The sequence below is a fragment of the Triticum aestivum genome, chromosome 6A (genome assembly GCF_018294505.1).
Source record: "Triticum aestivum cultivar Chinese Spring chromosome 6A, IWGSC CS RefSeq v2.1, whole genome shotgun sequence".
NCBI lineage: Eukaryota > Viridiplantae > Streptophyta > Magnoliopsida > Poales > Poaceae > Triticum > Triticum aestivum.
Window position 1 is genome coordinate 20,735,860 of NC_057809.1, and position 20,596 is coordinate 20,756,455.

The 20,596-nt window shown below is 45.1% G+C and overlaps 2 pseudogenes; both read left to right on the forward strand.

Annotated features, from left to right (window-relative positions):
- The first annotated feature begins 288 nt into the window (after positions 1–288).
- Positions 289–11,811, forward strand: LOC123129332 (F-box/kelch-repeat protein SKIP4-like; annotated as a pseudogene).
- Positions 11,812–13,373: 1,562 nt separating this feature from the next.
- On the forward strand, positions 13,374–14,721 carry LOC123129333 (F-box/kelch-repeat protein SKIP4-like; annotated as a pseudogene).
- The last annotated feature ends 5,875 nt before the right edge of the window (positions 14,722–20,596 follow it).

Below are 20,596 nucleotides of genomic sequence, written 5' to 3' on the forward strand. Positions count from 1 at the left end.
CTATGTCTACAATTTTTGCCCTGTCCTCGACACGTCGAGGTGAAAACTGAAACAATGTCAACATTAAGTGGGTGTGGTATGGATTGTCCCCCCTCCCCCCCACAAAAGAGTAATTGCTGGAAGTTACAACAGTTGACAAACACAGCTTGCCTAGCAATAGGTAGGGCTCCATATGCCCACCACAGCCGGGCACACTGGAAGCCATTGGAAGAAACAGGATAGAGCGGAACAACTGGTGGAGGTGAGAAGAACAATCACGGTAAGCATCTTAAGGAAGTAATGCCCAAGATGCCCCCTTTGGCTTGCTCCGTTCCATGGCACCACTCTGGTGAGTAATCATGGTAACTTTAGAAGAATAGGACTCCAGAGATGCTAGGTTTGTCAAAGTTCCAATCAAATTCCCAACCCATCTCATTCCCCGGGAAATTGCACTATTTGACTTTTGACACTCATCATGCTCATCATTGTTGCCCTCCTCACACACTTCATTCTTTCTCCCTCTAGCAACTAAATGTGATTCTTACATACAAGTAAGATAGTACTACCTCCATTCCAAAATAAATGATGTTTTAGTAGGCTAAACTAGCATATCAAAACGTCATGTACTTTGGAACGGAGGTAGTAGTAGTTATTTATAGAAGGTCAGCGCATGGGCTTGGTGTGTGGCCCAGACATCACTCCTTCATCAAAATTCACATGTCAATTGTTGTGGCCATTTATTCCAACAGTAGGTGATGTAATTGTTCAAGAACTTTGGACGCTTTGTGGTGACCATCTACGGTTTAAGCAACCCAAAACTGAATATTGCAACAAACAGGGACAAAGCAACGATTGCGAAGTGGAACAACAGAGAAATACAACTCTTATTTTTTTATGAAAAAGTAGGAGAATATCCTATTGTATATTATTAAAAAGGTATAAGTATGTAAAGAAAAATTTATAGTATCGCTTGATTTCCATCGCGGTACAGAAATAAAATGTATTTTGGTGACATGGATGTACATTGATTGATTTTTAACTTTAAACATGAGGGAAGGAAAGCTCAGGTTGTTTATTCTTCGACCAGTCCCTCGGTTGTTGGTTATTTTTGTTTGTAGTTTTTGAATGTGAATAAGTTCTGATCGTAACAGGTTTTCGCTATGTCTACAATTTTTGCCCTGTCCTCGACACGTCGAGGTGAAAACTGAAACAATGTCAACATTAAGTGGGTGTGGTATGGATTGTCCCCCCTCCCCCTCCCCCCCCACAAAAGAGTAATTGCTGGAAGTTACAACAGTTGACAAACACAGCTTGCCTAGCAATAGGTAGGGCTCCATATGCCCACCACAGCCGGGCACACTGGAAGCCATTGGAAGAAACAGGATAGAGCGGAACAACTGGTGGAGGTGAGAAGAACAATCACGGTAAGCATCTTAAGGAAGTAATGCCCAAGATGCCCCCTTTGGCTTGCTCCGTTCCATGGCACCACGGTGAGTAATCATGGTAACTTTAGAAGAATAGGACTCCAGAGATGCTAGGTTTGTCAAAGTTCCAATCAAATTCCCAACCCATCTCATTCCCCGGGAAATTGCACTATTTGACTTTTGACACTCATCATGCTCATCATTGTTGCCCTCCTCACACACTTCATTCTTTCTCCCTCTAGCAACTAAATGTGATTCTTACATACAAGTAAGATAGTACTACCTCCATTCCAAAATAAATGATGTTTTAGTAGGCTAAACTAGCATACCAAAACGTCATGTACTTTGGAACGGAGGTAGTAGTAGTTATTTATAGAAGGTCAGCGCATGGGCTTGGTGTGTGGCCCAGACATCACTCCTTCATCAAAATTCACATGTCAATTGTTGTGGCCATTTATTCCAACAGTAGGTGATGTAATTGTTCAAGAACTTTGGACACTTTATGGTGACCATCTACGGTTTAAGCAACCCAAAACTGAATATTGCAACAAACAGGGACAAAGCAACGATTGCGAAGTGGAACAACAGAGAAATACAACTCTTATTTTTTTATGAAAAAGTAGGAGAATATCCTATTGTATATTATTAAAAAGTTATAAGTATGTAAAGAAAAACTTAAAGTATCACTTGATTTCCGTCACGGTACAGAAATAAAATGTATGTGCTAACCATGTTTGTAAGAGCATCTACAGCCGGACTACAGAAATCCGCCCCCTAAACATCCGCAGAGCCGCCCGGGCAAGACTCAGGACAACGTTGGACGCCCCCTCAAAAGTCTTACCGACGAATCACACTCACATCAAAATCCTCAAATTCATGCAGATCCATGCACGTCAATCATATAGCACAAATTGATCACCAATTCAACAATGCAACAAAGCAAGGCAAACCACAATTCAACTACTCAAGCATGCCAAAATGAAATTCGGCGTCTAGCCAACATGATGAATCACTCGATTGTCGCCATATGGGTCACGCCTGTGATAGCCGTGGTCGCTCTTTGAAGGAAATATGCCCTAGAGGCAATAATAAAGTTATTATTTATTTCCTTATATCATGATAAATGTTTATTATTCATGCTAGAATTGTATTAACCGGAAACATAATACATGTGTGAATACATAAACCAACAGAGTGTCACTAGTATGCCTCTACTTGACTAGCTCGTTAATCAAAGATGGTTATGTTTCCTAACCATGAACAAAGAGTTGTTATTTGATTAACGGGGTCACATCATTAGTTGAATGATCTGATTGACATGACCCATTCCATTAGCTTAGCACCCGATCGTTTAGTATGTTGCTATTGCTTTCTTCATGACTTATACATGTTCCTATAACTATGAGATTATGCAACTCCCGTTTACCGGAGGAACACTTTGGGTACTACCAAACGTCACAACGTAACTGGGTGATTATAAAGGAGTACTACAGGTGTCTCCAATGGTAGATGTTGGGTTGGCGTATTTCGAGATTAGGGTTTGTCACTCCGATTGTCGGAGAGGTATCTCTGGGCCCTCTCGGTAATACACATCACATAAGCCTTGCAAGCATAATAACTAAGATGTTAGTTATGAGATGATGTATTACGGAACGAGTAAAGAGACTTGCTAGCAACGAGATTGAACTAGGTATTGGATACCGATGATCGAATCTCGGGCAAGTAACATACCGATGACAAAGGGAACAACGTATGTTGTTATGCGTTCTGACCGATAAAGATCTTCGTAGAATATGTAGGAGCCAATATGGGCATCCAGGTCCCGCTATTGGTTATTGACCGGAGACGTGTCTCGGTCATGTCTACATTGTTCTCGAACCGTAGGGTCCGCACGCTTAACGTTACGATGACAGTTATTATGAGTTTATGCATTTTGATGTACCGAAGGTTGTTCGGAGTCCCGGATGTGATCACGGACATGACGAGGAGTCTCGAAATGGTCGAGACATAAAGATTGATATATTGGAAGCCTATGTTTGGACACCGGAAGTGTTCCGGGTGAAATCGGGATTTTACCGGACTACCGGGAGGGTTACCGGAACCCCCCGGGAGCCAAATGGGCCAACATGGGCCTTAGTGGAAAGGTGAGAGGGCAGCCCACATAGGGCTGCGCCTCCCCCCTCTCCCTAGTCCTATTAGGACTAGGAGAGGGGCCGGCCACCTCTCTCTTTCACTTCCCTCTTGAGGAAACCTAGTTGGACTAGGATTGGAGGGGGGAGTCCTACTCCTACCGGGAGTAGGACTCCCCCTGCGCCTCCCACCTTGGCCGGCCAGCTCCTCCTCCTCCATCCTTTATATACGGGGGCAGGGGACACCCCAAGACACACAAGTTGATCCTTGAGATCGTTCCTTAGCCGTGTGCGGTGCCCCCTGCCACCAAATTCCACCTCGATCATACCGTTACAGTGCTTAGGCGAAGCCCTGCGTCGGTAGTACATCAAGATCGTCACCACGCCGTCGTGCTGACAGAACTCTTCCTCGACGCTTTGCTGGATCGGAGCCCGAGGATCGTCATCGAGCTGAACGTGTGCTAAGAACTCGGAGGTGCCGGAGTAACGGTGCTTGGATCGGTCGGATCGGGAAGAAGACATACGACTACTTCCTCTACGTTGTGTGATCGCTTCCACAGTCGGTCTGCGTTGGTACGTAGACAACACTCTCCCCCTCGTTGCTATGCATCACCATGATCTTGCGTGTGCGTAGGAAAATTTTCGAAATTACTACGTTCCCCAACAGTGGCATCCGAGCCTAGGTTTTATGGTTTGATGTTATTTGCACGAGTAGAACACAAGTGAGTTGTGGGCGATACAAGTCATACTGCCTACCAGCATGTCATACTTTGGTTCGGCGGTATTGTTGGACGAGACGATCCCGACCAACCTTACGCGTACTCTTACGCGAGACCGGTTCCCTCGACGTGCTTTGCACATAGATGGCTTGCGGAAGACTGTCTCTCCAACTTTAGTTGAACCAAGTGTGACTACGCCCGGTCCTTGAGAAGGTTAAAACGGAGTCTATTTGATGAACTATCGTTGTGGTTTTGATGCGTAGGTGAGATGAGTTCTTACTTAAGCCCGTAGCAGCCACGTAAAACTTGCAACAACAAAGTAGAGGACGTCTAACTTGTTTTTGCAGGGCATGTTGTGATGTGATATGGTCAAGGCATGATGCTGATTTTATTGTATGAGATAATCATGTTTTGTAACCGAGTTATCGGCAACTGGCAGGAGCCATATGGTTGTCGCTTTATTGTATGCAATGCAATCGCGATGTAATGCTTTACTTTATTACTAAGAGGTAGTGATAGTCGTGGAAGCATAAGATTGGCGAGACGACAACGATGCTACGATGGAGATCAAGGTGTCGCGCCGGTGACGATGGTGATCATGACGGTGCTTCGAAGATGGAGATCACAAGCACAAGATGATGATGGCCATATCATATCACTTATATTAATTGCATGTGATGTTTATCCTTTTATGCATCTTATCTTGCTTTGATTAACGGTAGCATTATAAGATGATCTCTCACTAAATTATCAAGAAGTGTTCTCCCTGAGTATGCACCGTTGCCAAAGTTCGTCGTGCCCAGACACCACGTGATGATCGGGTGTGATAAGCTCTACGTCCATCTACAACGGGTGCAAGCCAGTTTTGCACACGCAGAATACTCAGGTTAAACTTGACGAGCCTAGCATATGCAGATATGGCCTCGGAACACAGAGACCGAAAGGTCGAGCGTGAATCATATAGTAGATATGATCAACATGACGATGTTCACCATTGAAAACTACTCCATCTCACGTGATGATCGGTTATGGTTTAGTTGATTTGGATCACGTGATCACTTAGAGGATTAGAGGGATGTCTATCTAAGTGGGAGTTCCTAAGAAATTTGATTAACTGAACTTAAACTTATCATGAACTTAGTACCTGATAGTATCTTGCTTGTTTATGTTGATTGTAGATAGATGGCTCGTGCTGTTGTTCCGTTGAATTTTAATGCGTTCCTTGAGAAAGCAAAGTTGAAAGATGATGGTAGCAATTACACGGACTGGGTCCGTAACCTGAGGATCATCCTCATTGCTGCACAGAAGAATTACGTCCTGGAAGCACCGCTGGGTGCCAGGCCTGCTGCTGGAGCAACGCCAGATGTTATGAACGTCTGGCAGAGCAAAGCTGATGACTACTCGATAGTTCAGTGTGCCATGCTTTACGGCTTAGAATCGGGACTTCAACGACGTTTTGAACGTCATGGAGCATATGAGATGTTCCAGGAGTTGAAGTTAATATTTCAAGCAAATGCCCGAATTGAGAGATATGAAGTCTCCAATAAGTTCTATAGCTGCAAGATGGAGGAGAACAGTTCTGTCAGTGAGCACATACTCAAAATGTCTGGGTATAATAATCACTTGATTCAGATGGGAGTTAATCTTCCAGATGATTGTGTCATTGACAGAATTCTCCAATCACTGCCACCAAGCTACAAGAGCTTCGTGATGAACTATAATATGCAAGGGATGAACAAGACTATTCCCGAGATCTTCGCAATGCTGAAAGCTACGGAGGTAGAAATCAAAAAGGAGCATCAAGTGTTGATGGTTAGCAAAACCACTAGTTTCAAAAAAAAGGGCAAAGGGAAGAAGAAGGGAAACTTCAAGAAGAACAGCAAGCAAGTTGCTGCTCAGGAGAAGAAACCCAAGTCTGGACCTAAGCCTGAAACTGAGTGCTTCTACTGCAAGCAGACTGGTCACTAGAAGCGGAACTGCCCCAAGTATTTGGCGGATAAGAAGGATGGCAAGGTGAACAAAGGTATATGTGATATACATGTTATTGATGTGTTCCTTACTAGAGCTCGCAGTAGCACCTGGGTATTTGATACTGTTTCTGTTGCTAATATTTGCAACTCGAAACAGGGACTACGGAATAAGCGTACGCTAGCAAAGGACGAGGTGACGATGCGCGTGGGAAACGGTTCCAAAGTCGATGTGATCGCGGTCGGCACGCTACCTCTACATCTACCTTCAGGATTAATATTAGACCTAAATAATTGTTATTTGGTGCCAACGTTGAGCATGAACATTATATCTGGATCTTGTTTGATGCGAGACGGTTATTCATTTAAATCAGAGAATAATGGTTGTTCTATTTATATGAGTAATATCTTTTATGGTCATGCACCCTTGAAGAGTGGTCTATTCTTATTGAATCTCGATAGTAGTGATACACATATTCATAATGTAGAAGTCAAAAGATGTAGAGTTGATAATGATAGTGCAACTTATTTGTGGCACTGCCGTTTAGGTCATATCGGTATAAAGTGCATGAAGAAACTCCATACTGATGGGCTTTTGGAACCACTTGATTATGAATCACTTGGTACTTGCGAACCGTGCCTCATAGGCAAGATGACTAAAACACCGTTCTCCGGTACTATGGAGAGATCAACAAATTTATTGGAAATCATACATACCGATGTATGTGGTCCGATGAATATTGAGGCTCGTGGCGGATATCGTTATTTTCTCACCTTCACAGATGATTTAAGCAGATATGGGTATATCTACTTAATGAAACATAAGTCTGAAACATTTGAAAAGTTTAAGGAATTTCAGAGTGAAGTTGAAAATCATCGTAACAAGAAAATAAAGTTTCTACGATCTGATCGTGGAGGAGAATATTTGAGTTACGAGTTTGGTATACATTTGAAAAATTGTGGAATAGTTTCGCAACTCACGCCACCCGGAACACCACAGCGTAATGGTGTGTCCGAACGTCGTAATCGTACTTTACTAGATATGGTGCGATCTATGATGTCTCTTACTGATTTACCGCTATCGTTTTGGGGTTATGCTTTAAAGACGGCCGCATTCACGTTAAATAGGGCACCATCAAAATCCGTTGAGACGACGCCTTATGAACTATGGTTTGGCAAGAAACCAAAGTTGTCGTTTCTTAAAGTTTGGGGCTGCGATGCTTATGTGAAAAAGTTTCAACCTGATAAGCTCGAACCCAAAGCGGAGAAATGTGTCTTCATAGGATACCCAAAGGAAACTGTTGGGTATACCTTCTATCACAGATCCGAAGGCAAGACATTCGTTGCTAAGAATGGATCATTTCTAGAGAAGGAGTTTCTCTCGAAAGAAGTGAGTGGGAGGAAAGTAGAACTTGACGAGGTAACTGTACCTGCTCCCTTATTGGAAAATAGTACATCACAGAAAACTGTTTCTGCGACACCTATACCAATTAGTGAGGAAGCTAATGATGATGATCATGAAGCTTCAGGACAAGATACTACTGAACCACGTAGATCAACCAGAGTGAGATCCGCACCAGAGTGGTACGGTAATCCAGTTCTGGAAGTCATGCTACTAGATCATGATGAACCTACAAACTATGAAGAAGCGATGGTGAGCCCAGATTCCGCAAAGTGGCTTGAGGCCATGAAATCTGAGATGGGATCCATGTATGAGAACAGAGTATGGACTTTGGTTGACTTGCCCGATGATCGGCAAGCAATTGAGAATAAATGGATCTTCAAGAAAAAGACTGACGCTGACGGTAATATTACTGTTTATAAAGCTCGACTTGTCGCAAAAGGTTTTCGACAAGTTCAAGGGGTTGACTACGATGAGACCTTCTCACCCGTAGCGATGCTTAAGTCTGTCAGAATTATGTTAGCAATTGCTGCGTTTTATGATTATGAAATATGGCAAATGGATGTCAAAACTGCATTCCTGAATGGATTTCTGGAAGAAGAGTTGTATATGATGCAACCAGAAGGTTTTGTCGATCCGAAGGGAGCTAACAAAGTGTGCAAACTCCAGCGATCTATTTATGGACTGGTGCAAGCATCTCGGAGTTGGAATAAACGCTTTGATGGTGTGATCAAAGCATTTGGCTTTATACAGACTTTTGGAGAAGCCTGTATTTACAAGAAAGTGAGTGGGAGCTCTGTAGCATTTCTAATATTATATGTGGATGACATATTGCTGATTGGAAATGATATAGAATTTCTGGATAGCATAAAGGGATACTTGAATAAAAGTTTTTCGATGAAAGACCTCGGGGAAGCTGCTTACATATTAGGCATAAAAATCTATAGAGATAGATCAAAACGCTTAATTGGACTTTCACAAAGCACATACCTTGACAAGATTTTGAAGAAGTTCAAAATGGATCAAGCAAAGAAAGGGTTCTTGCCTGTGTTACAAGGTGTGAAGTTGAGTCAGACTCAATGCCCGACCAATGCAGAAGATAGAGAGAAAATGAAAGATGTTCCCTATGCTTCAGCCATAGGCTCTATCATGTATGCAATGCTGTGTACCAGACCTGATGTGTGCCTTGCTATAAGTTTAGCAGGGAGGTACCAAAGTAATCCAGGAGTGGATCACTGGACAGCGGTCAAGAACATCCTGAAATACCTGAAAAGGACTAGGGATATGTTTCTCGTATATGGAGGTGACAAAGAGCTCACCGTAAGAGGTTACGTTGATGCAAGCTTTGACACTGATCCGGACGATTCTAAATCGCAAACCGGATACGTGTTTACTTTAAACGGTGGAGCTGTCAGTTGGTGCAGTTCTAAACAAAGCGTCGTAGCGGGATCTACATGTGAAGCGGAGTACATAGCAGCTTCGGAAGCAGCAAACGAAGGAGTCTGGATGAAGGAGTTCATATCCAATCTAGGTGTCATACCTAGTGCATCGGGTCCAATGAAAATCTTCTGTGACAATACTGGTGCAATTGCCTTGGCAAAGGAATCCAGATTTCACAAAAGAACCAAACACATCAAGAGACGCTTCAACTCCATCCGGGATTTAGTCCAGGTGGGAGACATAGAGATTTGCAAGATACATACGGATCTGAATGTTGTAGACCCGTTGATCAAGCCTCTTCCACGAGCAAAACATGATCAGCACCAAGGCTCCATGGGTGTTAGAATCATTACTGTGTAATCTAGATTATTGACTCTAGTGCAAGTGGGAGACTGAAGGAAATATGCCCTAGAGGCAATAATAAAGTTATTATTTATTTCCTTATATCATGATAAATGTTTATTATTCATGCTAGAATTGTATTAACCGGAAACATAATACATGTGTGAATACATAAACCAACAGAGTGTCACTAGTATGCCTCTACTTGACTAGCTCGTTAATCAAAGATGGTTATGTTTCCTAACCATGAACAAAGAGTTGTTATTTGATTAACGGGGTCACATCATTAGTTGAATGATCTGATTGACATGACCCATTCCATTAGCTTAGCACCCGATCGTTTAGTATGTTGCTATTGCTTTCTTCATGACTTATACATGTTCCTATAACTATGAGATTATGCAACTCCCGTTTACCGGAGGAACACTTTGGGTACTACCAAACGTCACAACGTAACTGGGTGATTATAAAGGAGTACTACAGGTGTCTCCAATGGTAGATGTTGGGTTGGCGTATTTCGAGATTAGGGTTTGTCACTCCGATTGTCGGAGAGGTATCTCTGGGCCCTCTCGGTAATACACATCACATAAGCCTTGCAAGCATAATAACTAAGATGTTAGTTATGAGATGATGTATTACGGAACGAGTAAAGAGACTTGCTAGCAACGAGATTGAACTAGGTATTGGATACCGACGATCGAATCTCGGGCAAGTAACATACCGATGACAAAGGGAACAACGTATGTTGTTATGCGGTCTGACCGATAAAGATCTTCGCAGAATATGTAGGAGCCAATATGGGCATCCAGGTCCCGCTATTGGTTATTGACCGGAGACGTGTCTCGGTCATGTCTACATTGTTCTCAAACCGTAGGGTCCGCACGCTTAACGTTACGATGACAGTTATTATGAGTTTATGCATTTTGATGTACCGAAGGTTGTTCGGAGTCCCGGATGTGATCACGGACATGACGAGGAGTCTCGAAATGGTCGAGACATAAAGATTGATATATTGGAAGCCTATGTTTGGACACCGGAAGTGTTCCGGATGAAATCGGGATTTTACCGGACTACCGGGAGGGTTACCGGAACCCCCCGGGAGCCAAATGGGCCAACATGGGCCTTAGTGGAAAGGTGAGAGGGCAGCCCACATAGGGCTGCGCCTCCCCCCCTCTCCCTAGTCCTATTAGGACTAGGAGAGGGGCCGGCCACCTCTCTCTTTCACTTCCCTCTTGAGGAAACCTAGTTGGACTAGGATTGGAGGGGGGAGTCCTACTCCCGGTAGGAGTAGGACTCCCCCTGCGCCTCCCACCTTGGCCGGCCAGCTCCTCCTCCTCCATCCTTTATATACGGGGGCAGGGGACACCCCAAGACACACAAGCTGATCCTTGAGATCGTTCCTTAGCCGTGTGCGGTGCCCCCTGCCACCAAATTCCACCTCGATCATACCGTTACAGTGCTTAGGCGAAGCCCTGCGTCGGTAGTACATCAAGATCGTCACCACGCCGTCGTGCTGACGGAACTCTTCCTCGACGCTTTGCTGGATCGGAGCCCGAGGATCGTCATCGAGCTGAACGTGTGCTAAGAACTCGGAGGTGCCGGAGTAACGGTGCTTGGATCGGTCGGATCGGGAAGAAGACGTACGACCACTTCCTCTACGTTGTGTGATCGCTTCCGCAGTCGGTCTGCGTTGGTACGTAGACAACACTCTCCCCCTCGTTGCTATGCATCACCATGATCTTGCGTGTGCGTAGGAAATTTTTCGAAATTACTACGTTCCCCAACACTCTTGCGCCCTCATACTCTCTATGCAGGTTGGTCTCGATGACAAGTAGCTTTGAATGACAAGATTTGTGTTATGGGTGGGATTTGATTAATGTACAAATCACCTAATTCTTGGGACATCTATGGCAAAGCCACAGACTATTAGTGCTCCCACAAGAACCCGATGCCCACCCCTGACATCGTCAAATTCATGGCGTTCGTGATGAGCTGGTGACCACCCATAAGGCATGCCGGAATAGGATGTACTTGCCGGGTATATACCACATTGTTGACCAGTCCTGGAGGGGCAAAGAGAATGAGATTGCCCTATGCCGGTCTGGCCCGACGGTCGTTGTGGACCGGATGCTCTGCATGCTTGATCAGTCCCTCGGCACCCAGCTGATGATATAGCTGAATGAGACTAAGGAGTTGGTGATGGTTGGCAGGCTATTGGACAAGCCGCGCCCACCCTGTGAGCTCGTGGCTGTCAGCAGGAAGATCTACGTGATCGGCCGCGGGCTGAGCATAGTGACCATCGACATGGACATGGTGGCCAGGGTGGGCGGGTTCCTTGTATCCTCATCGACGGGCCTACTGATGGAGCATGACTTCTTGCTCGAGAAATGCAGGGTCATCACCATCTGAAGACTGCCACTAGCTGGGTTGCTTGTACCGTGAACTGAAATAACATTGGACATTTATTTTCTTTTCTTATGGCTGTATATTGACTTGTATTTTGGTGAGATGGATGTACATTGACTTTTAAGTGTTAACATGTTGAAAGGAAATATCATTTATTCCTTGATTTGAATGTAAATAAATTATGTCCATAACATATATTCTGATCGTAACTGAAACAATGTCATCATTCGGTGTATAGAATGGACGCCCCACCCCCCCCCCCCCCCCCCCCCCCCCCCCCCCCCCCCGCGCACATGATAGTAAAGCTGAATGTTGCAACAGTTCACAAATATATTTCACCATCCAGGCACACTGGAAGAGTTGGACAGGAAGATTCACTATGTATTGAGTTACAGGACCTTTACACATATATGCGCCAACCCTACAATGTAGGCACGCAGGCATGGGCTACAATGTAGAAACTAGGATGGTTACAACAATATGTGGGACATGCCCAACGTGACATATACATGCGCTAATAGTAAGAGAAGAATCACTGGTGGAGGCGAGGTAACACTCACCGTAAGCATCTTTGAGGAAGTAATGCTAAAGACACTCATGTGGCTTGCTCAGTTCCATCGTGCCACTCCGGTGAGTAATCATGGTAACGCTAAAAGAGAACTCCAAGGATACTTGGTTTGTCAAAGTTCCAATCAAATTCCCAACGTATCTCATTCGGTGGGAAATTGCACTATCTGACTGGTGACACACTCATCATGATCATCACTGTTGACCTCCTCATACACTTGGTCATGCTTTCTCCCTCTAGCAACTAAATGTGATTCTGCTATACAAGTAGTAGTTATTTATAGAAAGTCGGCGAATGGACATGGTGTGTGTGGCCCAGGCAAATTTCCTTCACCAAACTTTACATGGCGGTTGTTGTGGACATTCATTTCTACCCCTTGTGACATTTGTTCCCACAACATGTGATGCAAGTGTTGAAGAACTGTTGACGCTTTGTGGTGCCAATCTACAGTTTAAGCAACCCAAAACTGAATATTGCAACAAACAAGGACAAAGCAACGATAGCGAAGTAGGAGAATATCCTATTGTACATATTATAAAAACAAACAAGGACAAGAACAACAGGGAAATAAAACTCTTGTTTTTCTATTAGAAAGTAGGAGAATATCCTATTGTATATATTATAAAAAAGTTAGAAGTATGTAAAGGAAAACTTTTTAATATTACTTGATTTCTATCATGGTACAGAAATAAAATATATGTGCTACCAAACCCTGTTCATAAGAGCATCTGCAACCAGACTATGCAAATGCGCCCCCTAAACATCCACAGACGTGCCTGGGCACGACTCCGGACAACATCGGACGGCCCCTCAAAAGTCCTACCGAACAACCATACTCCTCATACCCGAACCCTCAAAATCCATGCAAATCCATGCACGCCAATCATATAACACAAATTCATCACCAATTTGACAATGCAACAAAGTAAAATGAACCACAATTCAACAATCAAACATGTCAAAATGAAACTCAACGTCCGGGCCGCGTCTGGCCAACATGATGAATCACTTGACAATCGCCATCTGGGTCACGTCCACGAATGCCGTGGCCAATCTCACCCCTCGTACTACCTACACAGGTTGATCACCTTCTTCCTCACCTCAGGGCACTTCTTGCCTTGTGGATCCAAGAGGTTTGCGTCGACTAACATTATCCTCGAATCCTACGTGTCCTGAGCAAGTTGCAACCTCTCCTACAACTTCTTACTCTTCGTCATCCAATCCAATAGATTGTTGGGAGCTTGAGCCACCATCTCTCTTCAACCTCTTGTTGTTGTTCTTGAGATCATCGACAAGTTGTTGCCAGTTCGGTTTGCCATTCAATTTCAACCAACAATAGCTTAAATGTGAATGGCTTCTTCTTGATTTGTTTGTACGAAATGGCCGCCAACCCCATCTATCAAACAAGAATTACTCATGAGAATGCAACAAACAAAGCTAGCAATGCAAATGATGACAAAACGAACAATGTCAACTTACATGACTAGTGACTCCAACCCCCACTTTGATTCCTGACAAGCACAGAGGAATAGTGCCAGACATACTTGTTTACTTTGTCTTGAATGGTGGACCATCTATGTTGGAGAGATGCCTCAATGTGGGTGGCATGGATAGGGTTCGGCTCCACATATTTTTGATGTTCATGGTAGTGCTTGTGAATCTTTTCCTAGTACTTGTTTCCCTTAAGCTTCGTTCCACATATAGGGTCCATAATCTTGGCTAACCAAGCTTCAACCAATGAAACATCCTCATGGGTTGTATTGGCAGCTCTGAACGACAAGATTTATGTTACTGGAGGACTCGAATTGACAGACAAGTCACCTAGTTCTGGGGACATCCACGACAAAGCCACATACTCCTGGTGCTCCCACAAGAACCCGATGCTCACCCCTGACATCTTCAAATTCGTGGCATTGGATGATGAGTTGGTGACCATCCACAAGGCATCCTGGAACAAGCTGTACTTTGCAGGATTATATGACCCCGTCGACCAGTCCTGGATGGGCAAGGACAATGAGATTGTCCTATGCTGGTCTGGCCCAACGGTCATTGTCGAGAGGCCGCTCTACATGCCTTACCAGTCCCTCGGCCGTGGCTGATGATGTGACTGGATGAGACCAAGGAGTGGGTGATGGTCGATAGACTGTCGGACAAGCTCACGCACCCGCCCTGCGAGCTCGTCGTCGGCGCTAGGAAGATCTATGCGATCGACCGGGGGCCTGAACACAGTGATCGTCGACATGGACACGATGACTAGGGTGGAGAGGTTCCTGGTGTGCTCGCCGATGGGCCCGCTGATGGAGCATGACTTCCCGCCGGAGAAGTGTGGAGTCATCACCATCTGAAAATCCTTACTAGCTGGGTTTGCTTTGTACTGTGAACTGAAATAACAGTGGATATTTTTCTTTTCCTCTGGTTGTATATCGACTTGTGTATTTTGGTGAAATGGTTTTACATCGACTTTTAACTCTTAACATGTGGAAAGAAAAGGTTGTTTGTTCCTGGGTTGAATGCGAATAAATCCTGATCGTAGCAGGTTTTTGCTCTATCCTACTCACATTAATTCATACACTTTTTGCCTGCTTCTCCTGTTCAAAACTGAAACAATGTCATCAATCGGTGGATATAATGGATTTCCCCCCACATGATAGTAAAGGTGAATGTTGCAACAGTTGACAAACATATTATCACCACAACTGAGCACACTGAAAGAGCCGAACCACTGTTGGAGGCGAGGTAACACTCACGGTAAGCATCTTTGATGAAGTAATGCTCAAGACGCTCATGTGGCTTGCTCACTTCCATCCCGCCAGTCTAGAGTAATCAGGATAGCGCTAAAAGAGGACTCTAAGGATACTTGGATTGTCCAAGTTCCAATCAAATTCCCAACGCAACTCATTCTATGGGAAATTGCACTCTTCGCTGGTGACACTCAGCATGCTCATCATTGTTGCCCTCCCCACACACTTGATCATGCATTCTCCCTCCAGCAACTAAACATGATACTGCTAAAAGTAAGGTAGTTATCTATAGAAGGTGAGACAAACTAAAGGCGATTTTAGTATACAAACGTGTTATGTCATGGATTCTCGTGGTATGTCAATTGTTTTTCTTAGATTTTCAAATATGAAAATGATGATTTTTGAACGGGATTGATTAGATTAGGGAATTAAGCGAATCGAAAAGAAATGTCATGGGGTTATGCGAAATAGAGTAGAAATCACCACAGACCGCGATCCCCTCTGTCAGTTCTCACCGGAAGTTTCTCCGCTCGCCGGCGCCGCCGTCTGCACCATGCTCCGCCTCCTGAAGTGCATCCTCACCCAACAGCTCTCTTCTCCCTCCGCCTCCACCATACCCCCTTTCTTCTCCCTCCGCCTCCTCTCAACCGCGGCGCCCCCCATTCTTGCAAACCCCGGCGCCGGCGGCTTCGCCGTCCAAGACTACCTCGTCGCCACCTGCGGCCTCACTCGAGCGCGAGCGCTCAAGGCGTCCACCTCAACTCCCCCACCAAACCCGACGCCGTCCTCGCCTTCCTCGCCGGGCTCGGCTTCTCCAGGGCCGACGTCGCCGCCGCCGTGGCAAGGAACCCCAGTTTACTCTGCGCCAAAGTGGAGGGTACCCTCTCCCCCATCGTCGCCGGGCTCACCGGCCTCGGCCTGTCACACTCCGAGATCGCGCGCCTCGCCTCGCTCACCGACTACTGCTTCCGCACCAAATCCGTGGTCGCCAAGCTGCGCTACTACCACCACCTCTTCGGCTCCTCCGACAAGCTCCTCCGGGTGCTCAAGGTCAGCCCCCTCCTTCTCTCCTGCAGCATCGGGACGGTGGTCCAGCCCAATGTCGCATTCCTGCGGGAGTGCGGGGTAGATGTTCAACATATTGCCTCTCTGTGCGTCAATGTGCCGAGGCTTCTGACCACCAACCCCGAGCGCGTCCGGGCGATGGCAGCCTGCGCCGAAGGTGTAGGCGTGCCCCGCCGCTCTGGGATGTTCAGGGAAGCGCTGCAGGCCGCCGTGTTCCTCAGCTAGGAGGAGATCGCCGCCAAACTGGACTACCTGAAGAACACGTTCAGGTGGTCCGATGCCGAGGTGCGGATTGCTCTGTCTGGGTATCCATCGTTCCTGAGGAGATCAAAGGACATGCTCCTGCGTAAGTCCGAGTTCCTTATCTCTGAGGTGGGGTTGGAACCGGCCTACATTGCTCGTCTGCCGGTAATGCTCTGTCTTAGCCTGGAGGGCCGGCTCAGGCCCAGGTACGATGTTATAATGTTTCTAATGGCAAATGGATTGCTCAAGCGCGTCCCCAAGTACTATCCAATCTTCAGGGCAACCGATAAGGCATTCTTTGAGGCGTATATATACCCTCATAAGGAAGCTGCACCGCACCTCGCTGAGTACTATGCCACAGCTTGCCGAGGGGAAGTGCCCACTGGATTCACATTGACAGGAACCAAGAATGGGCTATGAAAATTGGGACTACGTATGGCACAACCAAAATTTCTCTCCGTGCGGTAAGGTGCTAATTCCTGTCATGGTGTTCTTTGCCTTAGTGGATGTTGTTTGTCCGCTGTTGGCTGTTATATGTCTGTTCGATACTTGTTTTGTCGTTGCTAATTCGTGATGAAACTGATTATTTGATTCCTGAATCCTGATATATTAATGTCATCATGTGTGTCTCTGAGGTTGATCCAAATCTGAGATAACCTACATGTAAAAAGGCGTGATATATGTAAATACTTAGACGACTGCAAACCCTCAGCTTGCATTTTCTTTTCTTAACATTCCTGAAGCTAGATGATATATCCTTTATGAGATGCATGAAGACTGCAATGATAATTGGATGCACCTCAGCAACTATACAGGGTTGAAGAAGTTCAACTCAGTATTTCCATAGCTCTGTACTATGTCCTTATCTCCAATAATATTTTGTTAATTCAGCAACTCTGTACGCTGCAAAGATTTATGTTAACTCGGAATAAGAAAAGGATTGACTCGCTGAAAGCCCGAACTATCTGTTCTATTTTGAATTTTATGAGGCAGATGTTTGTGATCAGCACAGTGCAGATCAATGTCTTGAATGAATCTTCCATGGTGCCCTAGCTACTATATACATACACCAAACCTCGATATTTTTTTTGTAGGTGGTGCATGTCATGTTCTAACCAATGAAAAAAATAGCGCGCTACAGAAAAATAGCGGCGCGTGCTATATCGTGCTATTAGCGAGACGTTGTACACCGATATATTTAGCGAGACAATTCTTAATACGCTATAGCGTGCTGTTTTTTCAGTGTTCTAACTGTCTACTTTTATAAAGATGACCTGAAACTGAAAGGTTCAGATTTATCATTTTACGCGTGGCATCTGTTTTTCACTTGGGAATGAGTGGAGTTAGTTTTGTCACTGGAAAATGGAGCAGTGCCATCCTCTGCACCAGAACAAAACTTGAGGCTAGGATAGATAGAACTAGTTCAGCATTAGCCTGCCATCTTCGCTTGAACGACCAGCATGGAATATTTCTGAATATTGGAAAGCACTGAGGGCTGAGGCAGAACCAGTTCATTCTTCGATTTGTTGGCGTACAGCAATTTAGTTGAACTTATTCACAACCTGTGCACGTAGTTGGTCCAAGCATTCTTCAGCACCATACATGAAATTTCAGAGAACGTCAGGTTTTGACCACTGCAGTTTGAAAGGAACACCAAATCTTTGAATTCGATCCATGGCAGCAGCAATCAGCCAATCATTCGGAAGTGACAGTACAAGTAACTGTGAACCTGAAGGAAAAGTAATAACTCTACAAAAAGGGCAAAAAAAAACAGAAACTAAATAAAATTATAAGAGCCATGTTCAGATCCTGGGACCTATGGGTTATGGGCCCACCAAGCTTCCGCTAAGCCAATCTGATTCACTTGTTTATGGATCTTCTGTTCTCGTAATAATGGAATACATTTCTTCCCTTGAACGCGATCCGTGCCTGCTAATTTGCCCAGTGGTACCGACCGGCACAAGCTCCTGCTCGCAGTGGTACATTGCGTTTGTCTTGGCAACTTGGTGGTTACTGGACGAATCAGGCTCTTCGTGAACCACTTCAGTGAAACCGTTTCCTAGTAACTAGTTTTAGTCTTCGTGCTCATACTTTGGCACAAGTCGCAACAACAGCTGCTATTTGCAGCACCTTGGCTATTATTGTTTCCGGCACCGAATATCTTCCTCATGCAGGTGCTTATCATCCTGATGCTTCGCATGCTCACATTGAAGCGTAAAACCCCGAAAAAAGGTCCAGATCTTGCATGCCACATTTTGGCGGATGTTCAAGAACGAACAAAACACTGCCTAGAAGGTGTGGAGTGGGAGTGACCTTCTCTCCGTGGTCAATTCCTCACTCTATTGAAGCATAAGCCACTGTAACAACCTATGATTGCCATTAGGAATATTTATAGTCGCAACATAAAGTTCCATTCCTTCTAGCTGAAGATATACTCCATTTATAGCCGGTTGTTGCATCTAGAATTCACGGTGGAGAGTTGAGATAGAGGGAACACTAGTAAAGTTATGAACCAACAACCACTACTACACGCATTTTGTTTAGTCACTTTCTTACACCTTTGAAATTTTGAACACATGTGCTTTCATGGCCCTTAAGCTACCAAGGGCATCTCCAACAATGTAGATCAAACACTCTGACAAATGTCCACATGCTCATATTGAAGAGTAAAACCCCGAAAAAAGGTCTAGATCTTGCATGCCACATTTTGGCGGATGTTCAAGAACGAACAATACACTGCCTAGAAGGTCTGGAGCGTAAGTTGTCCATGTCCGGACGTGTCCATGGACAATCGGCTGGGCGGACGTCGTCCAACCCAATTTCACGAAGAAGACAGACACGAGCCATTCAATGTTGATCATACTACAAGTTCACATGATTTTTACAATGCAAAAGATCTCTAAAACTACAAAAAACAACAACTGAGTTTTGCTTCGATACAACCCCCCCCCCCCCCCCCAAAAGTTTACACGTATCTTAAAGTTACTTAAAAATGATATTGTCAACCTGCAAATCAATTGTATGGAATAGATCGGTATGCATACAAATGATTATATTGCCTTTCTTGATTGAAGTGATAACTTCTAATATCCACATTTTATCTGCATCAAAATATGTAACATATTCAGGGAGGGGTGAGGGGTGTACCGATTACCGAAGCAAAGTTCAAAACAACTAAATCCCAATCCTCCCCGTTGGAGGTGAGGCCTGGCCGTCGGCTTACCTCCACCACGTGGCGGTCCGTGGTTCGTCTGGTGCAGTGACGGCACCGTCAACGGCCGTCCCGTGGAAAACTCCCCGATGGTCATTCTACACCGACGGCCGTACGGACGCCGTCTGCCTAGGCCCTATGCCGACGGTCTAACCAGACTTCGTTGACGTCATCTACGCCGACGGCAGCCGTCGGCTTAGATCTATGCCAACGGAAAGAAGCCTATGCCACCGTCGGCATAGGCCTTTGATCTGGTAGTGTAGAATTCATGGTCGAGAGTAGATGTAGAGTGAAACTAGTAAAGCGCTGAACTAATAACCACTCCTACACGCATTTTCCTCAGTCACTTTCTTCAAGTATAGACCATTGAAGACATGTGCTTTAAATGGCCCTTAAGCTACTAAGGGCATCTCCAACAGCGTTCATCAAATAGACTCCCCAAATGTGCACCGGCACGTCAGGTGTCTGTGTCCGGATGTGTCCGCGAACATCCGGGCTAGACAAACGCCATCCAACCTTATCTCTCAAACAAGACGGACATGGACACCGGGCAATTCAACGTTGAACATACTAGTTCATAGGATTTTTACCATGCAAAAGATCCCTAAAACTACTAAAAACATATAATACCACTCCTTCACGTGAGAGGTGAGATCAATGACCCCGGCGTCCCGCCCACCCTATGGCGATTCCAAGTCTAAGTTGTGGGGTCAGCTAACCCGAGAGTTTTCTATAACATGCTTAATTTTATGTATATTTATGCAAAAAAATAGGATCTTTAAAGGAGATTACGCTAGACTAACCCACAACTATTTTGTGTTGGCGCCACCACTGCGCCCACCTCGTTGTCGTTAGCCGCTGGCCAGAACGTGCCGGAGTCATCAACATGCAAATCTTTGGCATCATCATCATGTTGCTCCACCTCCTCGTTGTACTCAGCCACGAGCTCCTCGAAGAGCT